The sequence below is a fragment of the Bufo gargarizans genome, chromosome 1 (genome assembly GCF_014858855.1).
Source record: "Bufo gargarizans isolate SCDJY-AF-19 chromosome 1, ASM1485885v1, whole genome shotgun sequence".
Taxonomy (NCBI): domain Eukaryota; kingdom Metazoa; phylum Chordata; class Amphibia; order Anura; family Bufonidae; genus Bufo; species Bufo gargarizans.
Genome location: NC_058080.1, coordinates 260,874,323 through 260,895,053, shown reverse-complemented (window position 1 = coordinate 260,895,053; position 20,731 = coordinate 260,874,323). Strand labels below are relative to the sequence as shown.

The 20,731-nt window shown below is 39.6% G+C and overlaps 1 protein-coding gene across 1 annotated transcript in view; it reads left to right on the top strand.

The window, feature by feature from the left end:
• Nucleotides 1-20,731, top strand: part of GRID2 (glutamate ionotropic receptor delta type subunit 2) — a 1,539,079-nt gene that overhangs the window by 1,057,090 nt on the left and 461,258 nt on the right. The gene's annotated exons all lie outside the window — the stretch shown is intronic.

The window sequence follows — 20,731 nt, the reverse complement described above, 5'->3', positions numbered from 1 at the left end:
TACTATTAAAATATTAAAAATATTTTCAATACGGTGAATGACTTAACAGAAAAAATTGTCAAAATGGCCAATTAGCCATTTTTTCATTGCTTCTCTTACCCTAGAAAATGTAATAAAATGTCATCAAAAAGTCACACACGCACCAAAATGATATCAATAAAAACTACAGATTGGGGGCGGAGCCAGCACCTGCAGCAGGTGGCTGTGTGAGTTTTCAGCTCCGTGTGTGAAATCGCCCTACTAGCCTGAAATTTCAGCCTGGAACAGTCACTATGGTGAAGATCGGGGGATCCAAGTCCGGAGAAGGATCCGACCAACAAAAACCCTCGGTGAGCAAAGGGGAAATGGATAAGTTTTTATAAAAAAGGCTGCCTCTGTTTATGTGGCGAGGGAAGGCAAGATGGCGCCGGTCTCCCCGCGCTCTAACAACCGCACACAGAAAGACCAGCCCAAAGCCGCTCCAGAAGGAGATGAGGAGCTAAATACACTCCCACTCTCCAGAGCTTATTTTAAAGACACTCTGGCATCCTCACTATCAGCAGCCCTTGAACTCTTAAGCTCCGACCTGTCAGCCATTAAACAGGATATCAAGCACATAGGGCGGAGGGTGGAATCTCTCAAGGACTCTCAGTCTGCTATTCTAAAGCACCAACAAGCAGTATCCAGCATATTGGCACTATGCAAACAAATTTGAATTCTCTATACTGTGCACTGGAGGATCAAGAAAACCGTGGAAGATGCAATAATCTGTGTTTCCGCGGCACACCAGAAACGGTTGCTACGGGAGATATTCCTCACACAGTGACTCAAATTTGGCTATCACTATTAGGCCCTGATTCCGCCCATGATGTGATCTTGGAAAGGGCACACAGGGCGCTGAGACCTAAGCCTGCTACAAACGCCCCTCCAAGGGATATAATCTGCAAATTTCTTCCCAGTTAAAGAAGCTATCCTCGCTAAAACCCGCCAGACTGGTGAAGTGAAGTGGGACAGCTATACTGTCTCCATTTTTCAAGACCTAGCTCAGATTACTCTACAAAAGAGGAGAGCCCTGAAGCCCCTAACGGACTGGCTCAAATCGCATGGGATCCTATACAGGTGTACCTTTCCATCTCCTTTTTCTATGACGGTCACAGGATGGCTATTTCCTCTTTTGCGGATCTTGATCAAGTGTACGATCACCTGAAGATACAGAATTGGGACATAGCACAAGACCTCTCTTCTCTTCCAAGCCTCCCTACAGCCGAACACTGGGAGAAACAACATACCCCCAGATCAGTCAAGCACAGGAGAGAAGCATCCCTTTCCACTCCAAGATGTCTACAAATGGGAGAATAAGAAGCTTCAGACTCTGGGTCTGATTTCCATCTCTTGTCTACTTCTCCTCAATAAAAACTACAGATTGTCCCACACAGCTCAGTAGATATAACTATAAAAAAAAGTTCAACTCATTAGATATAACTATAAAAAAAAGTTTTGGGGGTCAGAATATGATAATGTAAAAAAAAAAGGGTTTTAAGTTTAAATTTATGTTTACACTATTTACTCATAAAAAACCTATACATATGGGGTATTTTTGTAATCGTACTGACCCAGAGAATGAAGGGCATGGTTACGTTTTGCCATAAACAGAATGCTGTGGGAACAAAACCCATAAAACTGTGGAGGAAGTGCGTTTTTTTCCCAATTTCACTCCATTTGGAATTTTTTTACTACTTCCCACTACATTGTATGCCATAATTAATAGTGTTGATCGCAAATATTCTAATCGCAAATTTTCATTGCGAAAATTATCACTAACAATATCTAGAATATAGTGCTATATATTTGTAATCGTGAATATTCTAGATTTTATATTTCATCAGTACCCATGTTCCCTCACTGCTTCTTGCTTGTGAGCTTATAAGAAGACTGCATTATATTTGACTTTAGGAGTAGTGTTGATTGCAAAAAAAACTGTATTATTGCAAATTTTCCAATTGCCGATTTTCGCAATCAAGAAAATAATGACGGGAGATCACGTATTCGCTAATATAAGAAGAATATTCGCCCAAATATTCGCGAAATATCGCAAATTAGAATATTGCCCCTGCAGCTCATCACTGATAATTAATAGTGGCATTAGAAAGTACAATTTGTCCAACAAAAAAATAAGCCCTCATACAGCTATGTAAAAAAGTTATGGCTCAAGGAAGATAGGGAAGAAATTGGTTTCTGAAACTGCATCAAGCAGCCTGACCTTATGGCCGTGCCCTAAAGAGAAACCAACCCCCCCCCCCCCCCCCATTGAAGATATGACCACATGGTGAGATTGTGATTCAGCTGCGATCATGAACCGCAAGGCAAATTAAGCTGCAGCTGCCTGATATTTAACTAATTAACACCACACTGTATAGTCAATTGGAATTCTTAATGGCCATGCAGCACTTTCAATATTGTGCAGCTATTAAGAAGTTCGACCACCCACACAGTGCGGTCTTCATTAGTTAAATATTAGGCAGCCGTGGCCTAATGGGCCACGCAGTTCATGAGCGCAGCTGGCTGTCACCTGACCAGATCACAACGGTGCCATGTGGTTGTACCCTGAAACAGTTGGGCAAAGTGTGTGTAAACTCTATTGCCTTTGCAGTCCAGTTTCTGATATTGTCCCACCAGAATTTGTATTATTATTATTAATATCAAATATGCTATGCATTTGCACCTAGCAGTCATTTCATTTATGAGTCAGTATGTTCTAATCTAACTACAAACTATCAATTCCATAATAATGGTTAAAAAATACCTGCAAAAAAAAAAAAAGAAGAAAATACCTGAAATTATAAATCCAGGGGAAATCAATTATAATTTGTCAGTTACAGTTCATTTTCTTTTAAGCACATCTAGCTTATTTTATGTTATTTAAAAGGGTTGTCCAGGTTCAGAGCTGAACCCAGACATATCCCCATCTTCATTCCTATGGCCCCCCTGAAATGAGCATCAGAGCATTTCTTGCTCCGATGCTCTCCTCTGCCCTGCACGATTCAGCAAAGGCATTTTTTGGAGATCTCGTGACGTACAGGGCTCTCCGCAGGGAATACTAGGTGGAGGCTTCCACTCAGCAGTGAGCTGGGTGGAACTAATGGGTGGGCTTTATCGCTGCCCTAGCCTGTAAAACAGCTAGGGCAGTGCTAAAGCCCACCCATCAGAGCCGGTGACATCATCGGGAAGAGTGCTGGGCGGAAACCTCCGCCTAGCAGTGTACAGAAGGAAACAAAAAAGCCCTTGCCCTACAATACAGTGCAGGGCAAGGGAGAGCTTCGGAGCATGAAAAAATGCTGTCTCTCAATAGTCTTCCCGATGACATCACTATCTCTGATTGGTGGGCTTTAGCGCTGCACTAGCTGTTTTACAGTCTAGGGCATCGCTAAAGCCTGCCCATTAATGCCGATGAAATCACCGGGCTCACTGCTGGGCAGAAGCCTCCACCTAGAAGTCCATATGGAGAGCCTGGTACATCACCGGATCTCCACTAAATGCCTTTGCTGAATGGTGCAGGGCAAAGGAGAGCATCGGAGCCTGAAATGCTCTGATGCTCATATCAGGAGAGTGAAGATGGAGATATATCTGAGTTCAGCTCTGAACCCAGATTACCCCTTTAAAATGACAGTAAAGGCTACTGCTTTTTACAACCAAGACATAGCATAATAATTCTCTGATCTTAGGCTCTCAAAATATGCTTCACATATAGTATATGTTGCTAAGCAGATGCAATGCAGCAATCTGTTATATATAACTTCTGGTTATTAGATAAATTACTATTATTATCATCTCTGCATACAACCAGATATAAATACAGGCCAGAAAACTGTATGCTTCCACTATCAAAATAGTGTAAGTACCTGTCAAGATTGAATAATAATGAGTAGTGTTGGTCGATCACCAAAGTGCTCGTGTGTTCCACAGAGCACCTGAGCACAACGGAAGTCAATAGGAGAACCCGAGCGTTAAACCAGGCACCCCCTGCTATGAAGAGGGGAGGGTGTCAGGACTCTAGTTTGGCTTTTCTGAAAAGCTTCTGGTGGGATTCAAACTCACAACCTTCTACATTATAGCAAGAACCTTAACCACTACACTATACAGCTGCATGGTCAGACAGTGACCTAAAAATAAAAAATGAGACTTCTGCTCTATAGGAATACTTGCTATATAAGTATTCCTATATAGCAGAAGTCTCATATATATATATATATATATATATATATATGTATATATCTATCGAGATATATATATATATATATATATATATATATATATATTTTAAGTAACTGCTGATGCAGTTCTACAGTGTAGTGGTTAACATTCTGCGCTGTAATATAGAAGGTTGTGAGTTCGAATCCCGACAGTAATAGAGGCTGAATTTAATTTAAACATATATATATATGTTTTTAGCCATAATATATTTACATATATTATATATATATATATATATATATAAAAAATATATAATATATTATAATATATGTAAATATATTATGGCTAAAACATCAGTAGTAGTTTCCCACATATTATGCATTTATATATATATCAGAAGTATGATTTTATATATATATATATATATATATATATATATATGTATATATAGTACAGACCAAAAGTTTGGACACACCTTCTCATTCAAAGAGTTTTCTTTATTTTCATGACTATGAAAATTGTAGATTCACACTGAAGGCATCAAAACTATGAATTAACACATGTGGAATTATATACATAACAAAAAAGTGTGAAACAACTGAAAATATGTCATATTCTAGGTTCTTCAAAGTAGCCACCTTTTGCTTTGATTACTGCTTTGCACACTCTTGGCATTCTCTTGATGAGCTTCAAGAGGTAGTCACCTGAAATGGTTTAATAAGTGGGATTTCTTGCCCTATAAATGGGGTTGGGACCATCAGTTGTGTTGTGGAGAAGTCAGGTGGATACACAGATGATAGTCCTACTGAATAGACTGTTAGAATTTGTATTATGGCAAGAAAAAAGCAGCTAAGTAAAGAAAAACGAGTGACCATCATTACTTTAAGAAATGAAGGTCAGTCAGTCCGAATTGGGAAAACTTTCAAAGTGTCCCCAAGTGCAGTCACAAAAACCATCAAGCGCTACAAAAAACTGGCTCACATGCGGACCGCCCCAGGAAAGGAAGACCAAGAGTCACCTCTGCTGCGGAGGATAAGTTCATCCGACTCACCAGCCTCAGAAATCACAGGTTAACAGCAGCTCAGATTAGAGACCAGGTCAATGCCACACAGAGTTCTAGCAGCAGACACATCTCTAGAACAACTGTTAAGAGGAGACTGTGTGAATCAGGCCTTCATGGTAGAATATCTGCTAGGAAACCACTGCTAAGGACATGCAACAAGCAGAAGAGACTTGTTTGGGCTAAAGAACACAAGGAATGGACATTAGACCAGTGGAAATCTGTGCTTTGGTCTGATGAGTCCAAATTTGAGATCTTGAGGTCTTTGTGCGATGCAGAAAAGGTGAACGGATGGAATCTACATGCCTGGTTCCCACAGCAAAGCATGGAGGAGGAGGTGTGATGGTGTGGGGGTGCTTTGCTGGTGACACTGTTGGGGATTTATTCAAAATTGAAGGCTTACTGAACCAGCATGGCTACCACAGCATTTTGCAGCGGCATGCTATTCCATCCGGTTTGCTTTTAGTTGGACCATCATTTATTTTTCAACAGGACAATGACCCCAAACACACCTCCAGGCTGTGTAAGGGCTATTTGACCATGAAGGAGAGTGATGGGGTGCTGCGCCAGTTGACCTGGCCTCCACAGTCACTGGACCTGAACCCAATCGAGATGGTTTGCGGTGAGCTGGACCGCAGAGTGAAGGCAAAAGGGCCAACAAGTGCTAAGCATCTCTGGCAACTCCTTCAAGACTGTTGGAAGACCATTTCAGGTGACTACCTCTTGAAGCTCATCAAGAGAATGCCAAGAGTGTGCAAAGCAGTAATAAAAGCAAAAGGTGGCTACTTTGAAGAACCTAGAATATGACATATTTTCAGTTGTTTCACACTTTTTTGTTATGTATATAATTCCACATGTGTTAATTCATAGTTTTGATGCCTTCAGTGTGAATCTACAATTTTCATAGTCATGAAATTAAAAAGAAAACTCTTTGAATGAGAAGGTGTGTCCAAACTTTTGGTCTGTACTGTATATATATATATTTTTTATAATTACTAAATATATATATATATATATATATATATACCGTATAAATATTTTGTAGGACCGCCTTTAGCTTTGATTACAGCACGCATTCACTGTGGCATTGTTTCGAAAAGCTTCTGCAATGTCACAAAATGTATTTCCATCCAGTGTTGCATTAATTTTTCACCAAGATTTTGCATTGATGATGGTAGAGTCTGACTGCTGTGCAAAGCCTTCTCCAGCACATCCCAAAGATTCTTGATGGGGTTAAGGTCTGGACACTGTCGTGGCCAATCCATGTGTGAAAATGATGTATCATGCTCCCTGAACCACTCTTTCACAATTTGAGCCCAATGAATCCTGGCATTGTCATCTTGGAATATGCCCATGCCATCAGGGAAGAAAAAATCCATTGATGGAATAACCTGGTCATTCAGTATGTAGGTAGTCAGCTGACCTTATTCTTGGAGCACATACTGTTGTTGAACTTTGACCTGACCAACAGCAGCAACCCCAGATGATAGCACTGCCCCCACAGGCTTGTACAGTAGGCACTAGGCATGATGGGTGCATCACTTCATCTGTCTCTCTTCTTACCCTGATGTGCCCATCACTCTGGAACAGGGTAAATCTTGACTCATAAGATCTCATGGTCTTATTCCATTCTCCAGAATACAATCTTTATGCTCCCTAGCAAATTGAAGCCTTTTTGTCTGGTTTGCCTCACTGATTAGTTGTTTTATTACAGCTACACAGCTGTTCAGTCCCAATCCCTTGAGTTTCCTTTGTATTGTGCATGTGGAAATGCTCTTACTTTCACTATTAAACATAGCCCTGAGTTCTAATGTTGTTTTTCTTCTATTTGATTTCACCAAACGTTTAAGTGATCGCCGATCACGATCATTTAGGATTTTTTTCCGCCACATTTCTTCCTCGAATACGATGGGTCCCCACTATCCTTCCAGTATTTTAATAAAGTGTTGGACAGTTCTTAACCCACTTTTAGTCGTTTCTGCAATCTCATTACCTCTAATCACAGATATTAGTGCTGGCTGGGTGTCTGTTCTTTAAAACAGCAGGTACTTAGCAACCATGACATCCACTGCATGTGCCAGTGGGTGCCATTTTGAAATGCCCAGCTGCTGGCGTAAACTTGCTGTCGGCGGTCAGGAATGGGTTAAATTTGAAGCCTTCACACTGAGAGTGGGCCACCAAATGGGAACAATATGATTAGGCAGAGTGGCTTGGGTATACCCGCTTTGTAGTGATTCATGACAAATTAATTCAGAACAAATTGAATTTCTTGGTGAACTTTGGCAAATCGTCCGAATCAAATTTTTCAAAACTTTGCTTATCTTTAGCAGCAACTGTAAATGTGTAACAACTCTACAAAGTTGTGTGCAAAGTAAAGGTCAGAGTATTTATTTGACAATGAAATTCCAGATTCTGATATTATTGTTTAAACTGGTTAATGCAGAACATTTATGTGATTGGACAGTTAGTATAGCTCAGAGCATAAATATATTAATTATGTCATGTATATTTCAGCATACAACAACTATGTCAGCCGTGCCCAGCTGCTACAGTGGCATTAGGTCATAGTTGCCTTAAATAAAAGATTGGATCGTCTGTGATACTTGCAGCATAACAGTCAGGGCGATTGTCATGTATACACATAATATTTAAAGTGGATATTTCATTTGCAGAAAAGACCCCATAGAGAATGTACTTTTGTAACTTTGAAATTTAAATATTGTGTTACCTTTTGTTTGCTGTTGTATACCAGATTTGTTTGGTTTTGCTGTTTGGCTATTTAAGGGGTTGTCTTGGATTTAAAAAAAAATTGGCTAAGAGAAGGATAGGTGATAAAATTATAATAATTAAAAAAAAGAAATACTCGCCTGTTAAATCTTAACCACCCCAGAACCACTTCTCTAGTGTGGCCACTTTGGTGGTCCCTGCTGACCTTTGTTAACTTCCTTGCAACAATGACAAGCCATACATGCGTGTGAGACAGAGAAAGAGAGAGCAAGAAAGAGACATATGACAATATTATTTAAAAAAATGTTTGATCTTGGGGATATTAATATTCAGTTATTTTTATACATAAGGAATTGATTGCAATAATTAAATGATATTGAAGAATTGGTTATTATGAAAATGACCCCATGGAGGAAGAGTCAGAACAGTGCTCCTGTAAATGGTTGTTTATAAGGTTGTCTGGCAGTGTGCGTGCCTCATTTTTATAGGAGCTAATAAATAATAGTAGATTATTTTAATAAGACAAACCACTCTTAAAGGGGTTATCTCATCCCAGAAATGTATAGCATATTGCTAGAAAATGTCCTAAATGTCATACAGGAGCAGATCTCACCTCTAAGACTCCCACCTGACTCCAGAGCGGGCCCCTACCTCCAAATTGGAGTGCACTGCACAATCACAGCCACCCTTCATTCAGCTTTATGGTAGTTCTGAAAATAGCCTGAGTGCTGGCTTTGGTATTTCCGGCGGTCCCATATAGGTGAATGGACAGGTGGAACTGTGCATGCGCAGTGCACTTTCCTTTTACCACTGTGGAAATCTCATAACATGTGTGGTGTGTTCTCTTTTACTTTAGAGCAGGTCCATAACTACCATAGCGGCATACCATGCGACTGCTATGGGGCCCAGGGCAAGAGGGGGCCCAGTCTTAGTTGGGATTATCTCCTCTTCTACTGAAGGTGAAAACTTGGTCAGGAAAAACTTTTTGCAAATCAGGCAGTGGAATAATGGCCCAAGGGTCATTGCAAAGGGTTTAGGCCTGGTTTGGTTTAATCTTTTGCTATAGGGCCCTGACTTTATGTATACCACTGCTTTAGAGACCTTGTTCTGGAAATAGAAGCAGGAACCAGAAGCTCATCAGATTCCTCAATTTCTCATGGTTGCTTTGTGGTCTGTGGAGTTTGTCAGTTCCGAAAGAAATATAAATGTAAAGAGTTGAGTGGTGGGGGTACCAAAAGTTGGAATCCCATTAATGTTCTGAGCCTAGAAATCCTTTTCAACCTTTAAATACTTCCCTCCCAGTCCTAATGAATGCACAAGGTAAGCACAGCATTATTGGGCGCATTTCCATCTCTTCTTAACAGCACAGTCTTGCTATTTATCTTGATCACTATCTGTCATCTATAGTGAAAAGTGCTATGTATCATAGCAGATCCATCACAAAAAAGGACAAGGAAAACAAACAAAAAATCCAATTTAAAAATGTATTTTAATGAATAGTAACAAGAAGTTTTCTAAATCCTCTTTGATCTATCAAACATCCAGCCCATTAGTTATTTATCTCCAACATACTGTATTTCCCTGGCAGGTATGGTGATTTAATTATTCCATGAATTAGGAATAAGCAGTAAGTGATATAATGCTGTGCTATAATTCATTCAAAAGTTTTCTATGAAATTTCCCCAACCCATTATAGCTTAATCACATTGCCTGCTGATGATAGTAAGATTTATAGGAAAGCCATGAATACCTACACAATGAATGTAATGCTTTGATTTTGGAGGCTTAGGAAATTTTCTCTGCTGAAGAAGCTTGAGCTCTAACTATGGAATAATGAAGTTGACACGGTATATGTGCTTCCATTTAATTTCATATTTTCTCATTCATTTATATAACTAATGATTCATCTGATGTGAATGGACACACAATATTTACCACATGCCAACATAATCAAAGTAATAGTAAAATTGCTAATTTTGTGTTCTTTTCCTGCTGATGCTCCATTTAACAGTTGCATTAATTTGTTATTTTATTGCCTTTAATAGCACCCGTGAAAATGCAAGAAAAAAAACTTAATTCATTCTCATTTCAGACAACAAATTTCATTTGTATTACACACAGACTAAATGAAGCACACTACAACTAGATGGTAATTATTTTCATTTTTTTTTTTTATCAAAGTAACTCAACCAGGATAGGATTAATGGAAGCTCAAACATTGGCAGACCTAGACAGAGGGAGATTGAATGGTTAGGATATGTATAGCGAGTATCTCCAGATTAGGCGGAGGCATTGTTCTGTTTGGCTTATAAATGGATGATTTCTGCTTTGCCAATGATATTATGGAACACAAGGTTGAAGCAAGGTTATTTAACATTGAGTAGTTAAACAGAATTTCAAAGGTTAGAGGAAAATTAATTTTGATAGAGATCCACATAAAAATCATTGACTATGATTTCCATTTAACTATATTATATTATTTATTACCACTGTTTTCTAAAGCACCAGCATATTCAGCAGTGATATACAGAATGTATTTATTTTCTATTCAATTTGATTGAATCATAGACTTGTCAAGGGGGCTACACCCCACTGAAGTATTGCACGCAGTTGGTGCAGTAACAGTTTTATTTTCTCTCACAAGAGACATGACAGTCTTAGCAGTTACCGTCAATTTAAAGTGTATCTGCTCTTTGAAAAAAATAAAATTAAATAACTTTTGATTTGTCATAGCCACATATCAAAGGTTTTGATAGGGTGCTGAGACCCCACCGATCGCTCGAAAAAGTGCTCACACAGAACATTGTTTCCTCACTGTAGTAGACAGGATAGAAACAGACTCATAGACATTCTACTGAGCCTGTCTCCGGTAGCGAGGAGAAACAATGCCCTATGTGAGTGCATCTCTCTTCTCTTTTTAGCAATCGGTTGGGGTCTCAGCGCACAGACCACCCTATACTTCTTTTACTTAATTCACTTTTTTCAGAATTGGTGTGTAAATGCTCTTCAACACAACAATGGTAGAACAGTTGCAGAGATTAATGCAGTCCATTGCTTGTGCCTGGAAATCTGTGCACCATGACACAAATTCTAAAGCAGGTCAGGTTGTGCCAATATGACTTACAGCTCTTTCTCAAACCGTATCTGCTTCTATGAGTCTAAGGGGAACTACCCCTATCATTAAATGTACCACCTAGGCATTGTTCACAGGGTTGCACCAGCATATCAAAGAGTCCTGGTGACCAGTAGGTCATTACTTTTCTCAGAAATTAGCACTTGAACAGCCACATCTGTGTATGATTGCCTGACCAATGTGTGATCCCCTACTGGGAAAACAAGGATATATTGACCTTGTTTGACAATTCATAGCCACTTCATTTTCCACAGGGTTCAATTGAGAGTTGGCTGCACTTTCTATTGAAGTCTATTGGAGTTACATAAAAAGACAAGTACTGTAGGAACTGGGATATGGGAAATGGTATGCAAGCCCTACTTTCCTGTTAGGTTAGGGTCTCAATTGCACCAAGCAGGTGGATATGTGAATAACATTTTTTAATTAGTCCTCCTTCCAAAAGGAAAGGAAAGCTATGCCTCTGATGCCACCAGACATAAGGTAGCTATCCTATTTGTCAATACTCAACCTTTAAAACAGGCCTTGAAACATAACTTATAATAGCTATGCAAGCACCTCATTTGCAAACAGCTGTTTTGGGGTGATTACCCCTCATCACTGCAGAGTAGAAAGAGCCTTTCACCCATCTAGGTCAGTTATCTCTGCTCTGCACTAATGACAGCCATTTGCCCCAAAACAGCTGTCTGCAGATGAGGTGCTGGTGTAGCTTTTATACGTTATGCTTCAAAGCCTATTTAAAGGGTCATGTATTCATTTATAGTATAGCTACCTTACACCCGGTGGCATCAGTGGCATAGATTTCCTTTCCTTATGGAATGAGGGCTAATTTCCATATATTTTCCCAAAAACCTATAGGAACATTGCCTGGCATATAAGACTCATCCAGTCTACTAGGCGCTTGCTATATCTCTTTAAGTGACATGAAAATGAAAAAAAACAGTGCCGGTCATTATGAGAAGGGGCTGTTCTAACCAAATTTACAGTTCAGAATATAAGAGAATATGAGTCTAAATGCTTTCTTCCAGATAACACACACAGACATACATGTACTCGCACTACAGACAAGCTTACAATATGTTTTTGCAATTTTGTTGAAGTAAACACTAGTGTCCCCCATTAGAAAAATGAACCAATATGAATGGTGACCATTTCTGTATGGAATAGGTTGGTACTATATGAACAGCAGGACACACATATATACATATATATATATATATATATATATATATATATATATAAAACTACTATTTGAAATTGTTTTTTGGTATAATAATTGAGTTAAAATTCTAACTATTGTTCTGCTGCATTAATGGTGAATGTGATGTTTAAAGCATTAAATTAGTTCTCCCAAAAAAAGAGTTTCTGGCTGTCATGTTGCTTATTTTCCGAAAGGCAAATTAAAGGCAGTAAGAGCCACTTACAACTACTGTAAGATCCCATTAATATAATTTCTTCAAAATTATCAGTTTGCAGATAAGGAGTGAAATATTAATGTTCTACCCTCTGTAAGGTGTTAGAAAGTTGAGTGGCTTCCCACTGTTCTGCTTCTCTCTAAAGTGGCATTATACAAGAAATTCATTCATAAGCACGCTTTGTTTCATGGCTTTCCCTTTTCTGCCAAATTGTAGCAAGAAATTGCTAAAATTGTAGCAGACATGCACAAGGTTATGGAAGGAAGACAAAGAAGAACATTTTCTAATGTCTTTACGCCACAATAGTGGCATAAAAAGTTGCAAATTGTGATGCAAGCCTTATGCATGCAATAATCAGCGATTTTTGAAGCTTCTCACTACTTTTCTAAAGGTGTAAGGCTTAGCAAAATTTACTATCTCGGTGTAAATTATAGTTGAAGTATATGCCAGATGAGCCTAATTTGATTTGCCTCTTAATAAATTAGGCACATTTTACTCTGGCGCACAGGAAGCAAGACTGACGTATGGGAACGCCAGTCTTGATAAATGTCCCTCAAAGTATTTAGGAATAACTTGCTGAAGTCTACTAGTCCAGAAATTGAAGTAGTAATTACCAACAAAGCCAAAAGGGTGCAACCACACAGCGTGGTCATGAGGCGTTTGGCCGGCTCAGTTGCCTCTTATTTAACCAATGAAGATCTCACTGCATAGCCTGGCTTCATTGTTAGTGACCGTGCAGCACCTTGAATACCATACAGCCATTAGCATTGCAGACTGACTATACAGTGCGGTCTTTATTGGCCGCACGATACTTGACCGCAGCCTGAATGTCCCACGACCTCGCTGCCCGGTCATACCCTTAGTTTGTATTATATGAAAACTGACTGCTCATGCACCATAAGGATATGTTCACACTTGGAATATGCATCCTGTTGTTTTCAATGAGAATCTATACGGCTGTTCACACAGCCATGATTTGTTTTAGCATGGAATTCAAAACAAGGTCAAGAAAGCACACATCCCTCCTTGGATGGTTTCTAAGTGGAAATCATGCTGCAACCGCTGCATATGTCCTCACATGGATTAGCCCCATTCAATGGTGCTAATCAGTAATTCTACCAATACTATTCAAACCACAAATCCATGCTCATGCAAAACCACAACTCCTAGCATGCATGGATAGCCTACATCTATCAGGGTATGTTGGGAGTTGTAGTCTTGCAACAGCTGAAGGGCCACAGACTGAACGTCCCTATTTTAATGTTACAATAATAGTATGCTGTTCTCACGTCCATGTGACTGCTTGTCTTTCAAGCCCTTATGCATAAATGAGAACAGTGGTTCCGTGTCTCCTTATGAATGTAGCAGTTGGTTGCGCATGTCCACTGTCTCTCCAACTATCTAAAAGCAATGAACTGTGCAGGAAAGTAAAAAGATTTAACACCTGTGCCATAAATGTGAACTTGTTAAATGTCTTTTTCATCTAAATACAGTATGTGTTCCCATCACTGTCTCCAGATGGGTGAAAGATGGATTATTTAAAATGAGCATCCATTTTTCTGCATCTTTATCATGCCTCCTGCCTGCACAAATTGAATTGTTCTAGAAGTATGGAAAAAGGTTCATTTTCTATGATTACCTAGCTAAATAGGCAATAAATGACCAGCATAACACATTTTCAAGGCAAGAAAAGCTCCACAGGTTTTCACTTCGAGCTCTTAACATTTGAAACAGTGCAACTTTTATTCAAAGAGGACCACGGACATGGCATTTCTAACCACAATCGGGTCTTTGGAGGAGCGTGGGGATTTATAATTTGCGGTGGGTTTGGCATCAGTTTAAAGTTTGTCTTTGCTTTGTGAGATTGCGCAAAATTTATGAAATGGAGCAAGTTTGGTGCAATTGCAAAGTTGGGTATAATCTATATCAGGCATGGAGATGAGACTTTTTAAAAAGTTGCACTTGATGATTAAAGGGGTTGTTCCATCTCAGATATATATCTCTAAGATATGCCCCCAATGTCTAATAACTCTGGGTCCCACCTCTGTGACCCACACCTATACTTAGAACGGAGCCTGCAAAGTCCCAAAGGGCGCACCACACATGTGCAGCCATCCTCCTTTCATGAGTACGCTCAGCTATTTTCAAAAGTCCTATTGAAATGAATGGGAAGCGCACTGCACAAGCATGGCCACTGCATCAATTCTATGGGGCCAGTGCTCGTCTATTTTTGGGGCTCCCTTAGGAATGAATGGAGTGCGGTTGTGCATGTGCAGTGCGCCCTCCGGGACTTTGTGGACTACTTTCTATGTATAGGTGTGGGTCCCAGAGGTGAGATTAGTACTTATCAGATGTTGGGGGTATATCTTAGCGATGTGCCCCCAATATCTGACATGAGACAACCCCTTTAAAAGTGTTCTAATCTGAAATCCTGGCCTACTTTTCCCTTCACCTCTAAAAGGTGTGAGGATCACCAAATGTCACAAATTCAGACCAAATGTCGCAAAAATGCACCAAATGTTGCATTTAGGCATCACCTATGACAGACTTGATAAATATCCCTCTTTGTCCATTTTGTACCAAAGCAAGAACAAGTATCTATATTAGTAATAAGCATATAGATGGAATGGAATCTGCATGAAGTGAAATGAAATCTGCATTGTATCAGACTTCCAGAGTAGTTCATGCAATAATCCGTATCCACCCAGAACCTTCAATCTCAACCTTACAGAATGGCCATTACTCCAACAATACTTGCTACAAGTAATGCAAGGACACAATTGCCTCACAGGCTTTTAAGGCTGGCCATACACATCTTACTTTTGTTGACCAAACCTGCTGTTCTCAACGGGTTAGACCGACAAACTAATGTGTGTGGGGAGCTTCCGACTCTTCCCCGACAGGTTATGTTTAGGGAGACAAGGAATGGGTGAAATGAATATTTTCACTAGATCCTTTTGTTCTCCGGGTAGATTCTGCCACCAGAACTGTGGCTTTATCTCCAAGACATACACAGACATGTTTGGCCAAAACGAACGTGCATGTTCATGGGGAAGTTGGGAGACATAAAGTAGCTGTCGGCCAAATAATCGATTGACCGACAGCTAGCTATTGAATGTGTATGGCCAGCTTAACGCCTTACTTTTTGGCTATTTGGATTGGTCTTAACCTGAACCTACTTTTTTTTTTTTTCTTTTTTTCTTTGGTATGTGTGAGAGGCCTAAAAAAGTATGAGTTTAACACCAGGCAAACTAATGTGCATTGGCCTATTACACTGGCTGATACCACAAACGCCGCATCATTCAGTTGTATTGATTATCAGCAGTCTTTTTCCCTGGCTCATAACATAAATTCACAGCAATTTTGCTGCAGTCACCACTAGATGGAGCTCAGAGTATTGAGCTCTCCCTAGTGGTGGCTGCAGACAGTTTTGCTTTGTGAGGGAGAACAGTGATCTATAGTTGTGTACAGATATAGCTGTATAGAGTATGTTGTTTAGAACACAAATAAAAAAAATATGCAAATTTGTCAAAAGTCTCATGCTAAGTTTTGCTATGGGTCCTTATGATATATGTGTGTGTGTGCCTGCACAGAGGGGTAAATTGAACGCAAGCCTACCAATCAGGATGGGAAAAATAATCGAGTAGCAAACAGTTCTGAGAAGTCATTTCTCTATAAACACACATGCAAGTGAGACAAGTTTGCATCAATGTTGGCTTCAGCCAAGAGCCTTCATAGGACAAAAAACCATCATGAGACAACTTCATTAAAGAAGTTGTCTGAGAACTGGGCCTGGTATGGAGTTGAGTGTTAGTCAAGTGAGAGGTCATTTTACCTGGAATTTTCCAATCAAATTTGCTAAAAAAGAATCCATTACTATGAAATATACTGTTAAACCAAGTATAATGTCTTGTAGGTTTAGCTCAGCAGAAAAAGGTACTTTGAATTTACATGCAGAAGAGCTGTTACGTGCACCAAGCTCTTCTGTCTTTCTTTGACAGCCCCTCTTTCTTGATTGACAGGCCTAGATTCACAGGGTGCACAGAGTGGCTTGGATCCAACCTCAGTGCACTCAACCTCTCATTTTTCATATGGATTAAAAATACATCTTCCCCAGAATGAATCGGCGGATATCTTAAGGACCCATTACAGTGCATGATTTTGGGCCAATTATTGGGACTACAAATGCACATTTACAATAACTGGCTTGTGTAATCGAGCAGCCAATCAGCCAATTCCTGCATAGGAATGTGCTGCCAATAATGAATAGAACATAATGAGGGAGGGATAGCTGCTGTAACAATCATCCCTCCCACATTCAGTATGCATTGGCCTGTGTAATCAGGCTGGTGCGAATGAGCGCTGATGGATGTGGTATCTTCCATTGAGGATCGGGCAGTGTAATACCACCCTAAATGAAATCTAACAAGACATTCTGCTTAGGCTACTTTCATACTAGCGGTTTAGTTTTCCGGTATTGAGATCCGTCATAGGGGCTCAATACCGGGAACAAAAGCTTCCGTTTTGTCCCCATTCATTGTCAATGGGGACAAAACTGAACTGAACAGAACGGAATGCTCCAAAATGCATTAAGTTCCATTTAGTTGCGTTCCCATACCGGAAAGCAAACCGCAATATATTTTCTTTCCGTCCTGGTATGTGGAGCAAGTCAGAGCCGGCATGACTCCAAATGCAAGTCAATGGGGACGGATCCGTTTTCTCTGTCACAATCTGCTACAATAGAAAATTAATCCATCCTCCATTGACTTTCAATGGCGTTCATGATGGATCCGTCTTGGCTATGTTAAAGATAATACAACCGGATCCATTCATAACTGATGCAGATTGTTGTATTATCAGTAACGGAAGTGTTTTTGCTGAACCCTGCCAGACCCAGTAAAAACGCTAGTGTGTAAAAGTAGCCTTAGCTAGCCCTACAAGTCATTATACATTGTGATTTTCTGGTGACAGATAGAGATGAGCGAAATTCTTGAAAATTTGATTCGGATGCTTAGCCAATTTTACAAAAAACTCACTTTGTTGCTAATTATTTTGTCACAAAGTGCCTTTTTTTGTAAGTAGTGGGTGCAATGACAGGGAACAGCGATTGCACCGCTCCGTCATTGAAACCCTAAGATGCCGTGTTCATACATAAATGCGGCATCTGGCATTAATATTAAAAAATAAAAAAAAATATTCAAATAAAACAAGATCAGACTCACCTCATCGTTAGAGCACAAAGAGCCCGCCGCCGCCATCTTAATTGAATATCCGGTTTGAAATCTCGCGATGTAGCATGAGATTTAGAGTGGGATCTTCAATCAAAAATCAACAAAGCACAAGGACATTCTCTCTTGTTTAAATCTCAGGAGATTTCAGAAGTATCATACAGATGAATAGCGTTTACTATGTAAAATAGGATGTAAATATGGCATGACAATGTGCAAAAACACCCTAACTTACACTAAGTTGACATTAAGTACAGTATATTTCTCTGGTTGTACCCGTCATATTGTACTTCATTATTAAGTTTAGCAAGGACTCGACAGAATATGTTAGTGTTTAAACTATATCACCCCACTTCATTAACATACAAGTATAATTAGCTATGTACTTGAAAACAACGTATCTTGTAAACTTTACTGCTGCACCTTTTAGAAACCTTTTAATTAGCTTTATTATTGGCTTTATTGAGTAAGCAGAGAGTCTCTTATGCTGCACAGAAGTTAAACACGGAGTTCTATAAATGTGAAACTTGTACTTTGATGTTTTCATTTATCCCCTATCCACATAAAATATAGATAATTTAGATTGTTTTTTGTATATATAAAAGGAAAGATAGCTAGATTAAGCTTTAATAAACCTAACCCCCCCACTTTGGGACCAGTGGATAGATCCTTACTCGCCTGGACCCCCCAGTACAGTTCCAGCTACCTGACGCCTGGGAGGTCATCAATGGTCCTCATTTCTCAATTCCTGCATGGATGGGGTCACGTATGCTGCTGCAGCTAGTGACTCGCCTAAGCACTGACCTGTCCCCAAGCAGCACCTCACAGCTAAGTCACGTGTCACTTGGGGCATGTCAACGGTGAGGCCAGTCATTGTCTACAGTAGCACATATAACACTGTCTGTGAAGAAAGTTGAAAAAAAGGGAACCTGTCATCAACTTTATGCTGACCTCATAAAAGAGTAACAGAAATGCGGATTTCAGCGGTGTGTCACTCATGCGCTAAAAGTTAGTGGTTTCCAAGAATTAGCATCATAATCATTACAGCCCAAGCCTTGAAAAGAGCCAAATCTACCTGAGAAGAGTCATGGTTATCCATAATCTCCTGCTTTCCATGCCCATCTGCTGATGATTGGGAGTTCTCTCCTAGAGAGAAAGGGAGACAACTAGGTAGAAGACTGTCACTCATCAGCAGGTGGGCAGGGAGGGAAGGAATTCATGAATAACCATGACTCTTCTCAGGTGGCCGGGTCTCTTTCCCAGGCCCAGTCTGCAATGATTGTGATGTTGGTTCTCGGCAACAACTTACATTTAACTTTTAAATGACAGACCTCTGAAATCAACTCACCTGTGCCTACTTTATTTTGCCGTTAGTATGGGCAGCATAAAGTTGATAACATGTCTGGTTTCTGTTATGCAGGATGGAAAATAAAGTTCTGTCAATGGAACCTATAATGGAATGGCATAAAGCTAGTGCGAACCCACCCTAAAAGACTGAGACATATTCTCGCATTCCTGCCCAGGCGTGTTTTCATTTATTTTCTTTTTTTTTATACGTGTCACAATGTTTTTCCATTTGGTTTTGTAAAAAAATAAAAAATAATTCTGATATGTGTCATTTTTGGTTTTTAGATTTTGTAAAAAGGAAAAATGTAGCAAAGTGAAAAACAGTTTGTTTTTCATATTATTAAATTGTATTTGTTAATAGCACAACTAAAATATATATTTTTCCATTTTGTAAAATAAATGGTCATTTAGATATATGGGATGTATGGGCTGGGGCAGGGCTAGAAGCTGTAGTGGTGCTTTTTTTTTTATCTTTATTTTTTTTAATCTATTTAGTTTTAAACTACAAACCGGATTCCAAAAAAGTTGGGACACTATACAAATCGTGAATAAAAACTGAATGCAGTGATGTGGAGGTGCCAACTTCTAATATTTTATTCAGAATAGAACTATAAATCACGGAACAAAAGTTTAAACTGAGAAAATGTACCAAATCTGGGACGCCATGTCATCCGGTCCAAAGAGGACAAGGACAACCCAAGTTGTTATCAACGCTCAGTTCAGAAGCTTGCATCTCTGATGGTATGGGGTTGCATGAGTGCGTGTGGCATGGCAGCTTGCATATCTGGAAAGGCACCATCAATGCAGAAAAATATATTCAGGTTCTAGAACAACATATGCTCCCATCCAGACGTCATCTCTTTCAGGGAAGACCCTGCATTTTTCAACAAGATAATGCCAGACCACATTCTGCATCATTAACATCATCATAGCTGCGTAGGAGAAGGATCCGGGTACTGAAGTGGCCAGTCTGCAGTCCAGATCTTTCACCTATAGAGAACATTTGGCGCATCATAAAGAGGAAGGTGCAACAAAGAAGGCCCAAGACGATTGAACAGTTAGAGGCCTGTATTAGACAAGAATGGGAGAGCATTCCTATTTCTAAACTTGAGAAACTGGTCTCCTCGGTCCCCAGACGTCTGTTGTGTTGTAAGAAGTAGGGGAGATGCCACACAGTGGTGAAAATGGCCTTGTCCCAACTTTTTGGGGATTTGTTGACACCATGAAATTCTGATTCAACATATTTTTCCCTTAAAATGGTACATTTTCTCAGTTTAAACTTTTGTTCTGTGATTTATGTTCTATTCTGAATAAAATATTAGAAGTTGGCACCTCCACATCATTGCATTCAGTTTTTATTCACAGTTTGTATAGTGTCCCAACTTTTTTGTATTGACACTCTATAAATATGCACTAAGTCAATGTATGTATTGCTTGATAATGGTCCCAGAAAGTGGACCGAAACATTGCGTTATATATATATTGCTGATTCATCCTGTAACATACAGTTACAAGAGGAATACAGCCCTTGTAGAGGTTATACATGACTATAGTATAACCCCACTATAGAGCGGATTTGGGTGAATGCATGACCGCTTGAACTGGAGCAGGAAACAGCATTGATGATTCCACTTCTCAATACGCAGTACTCGCT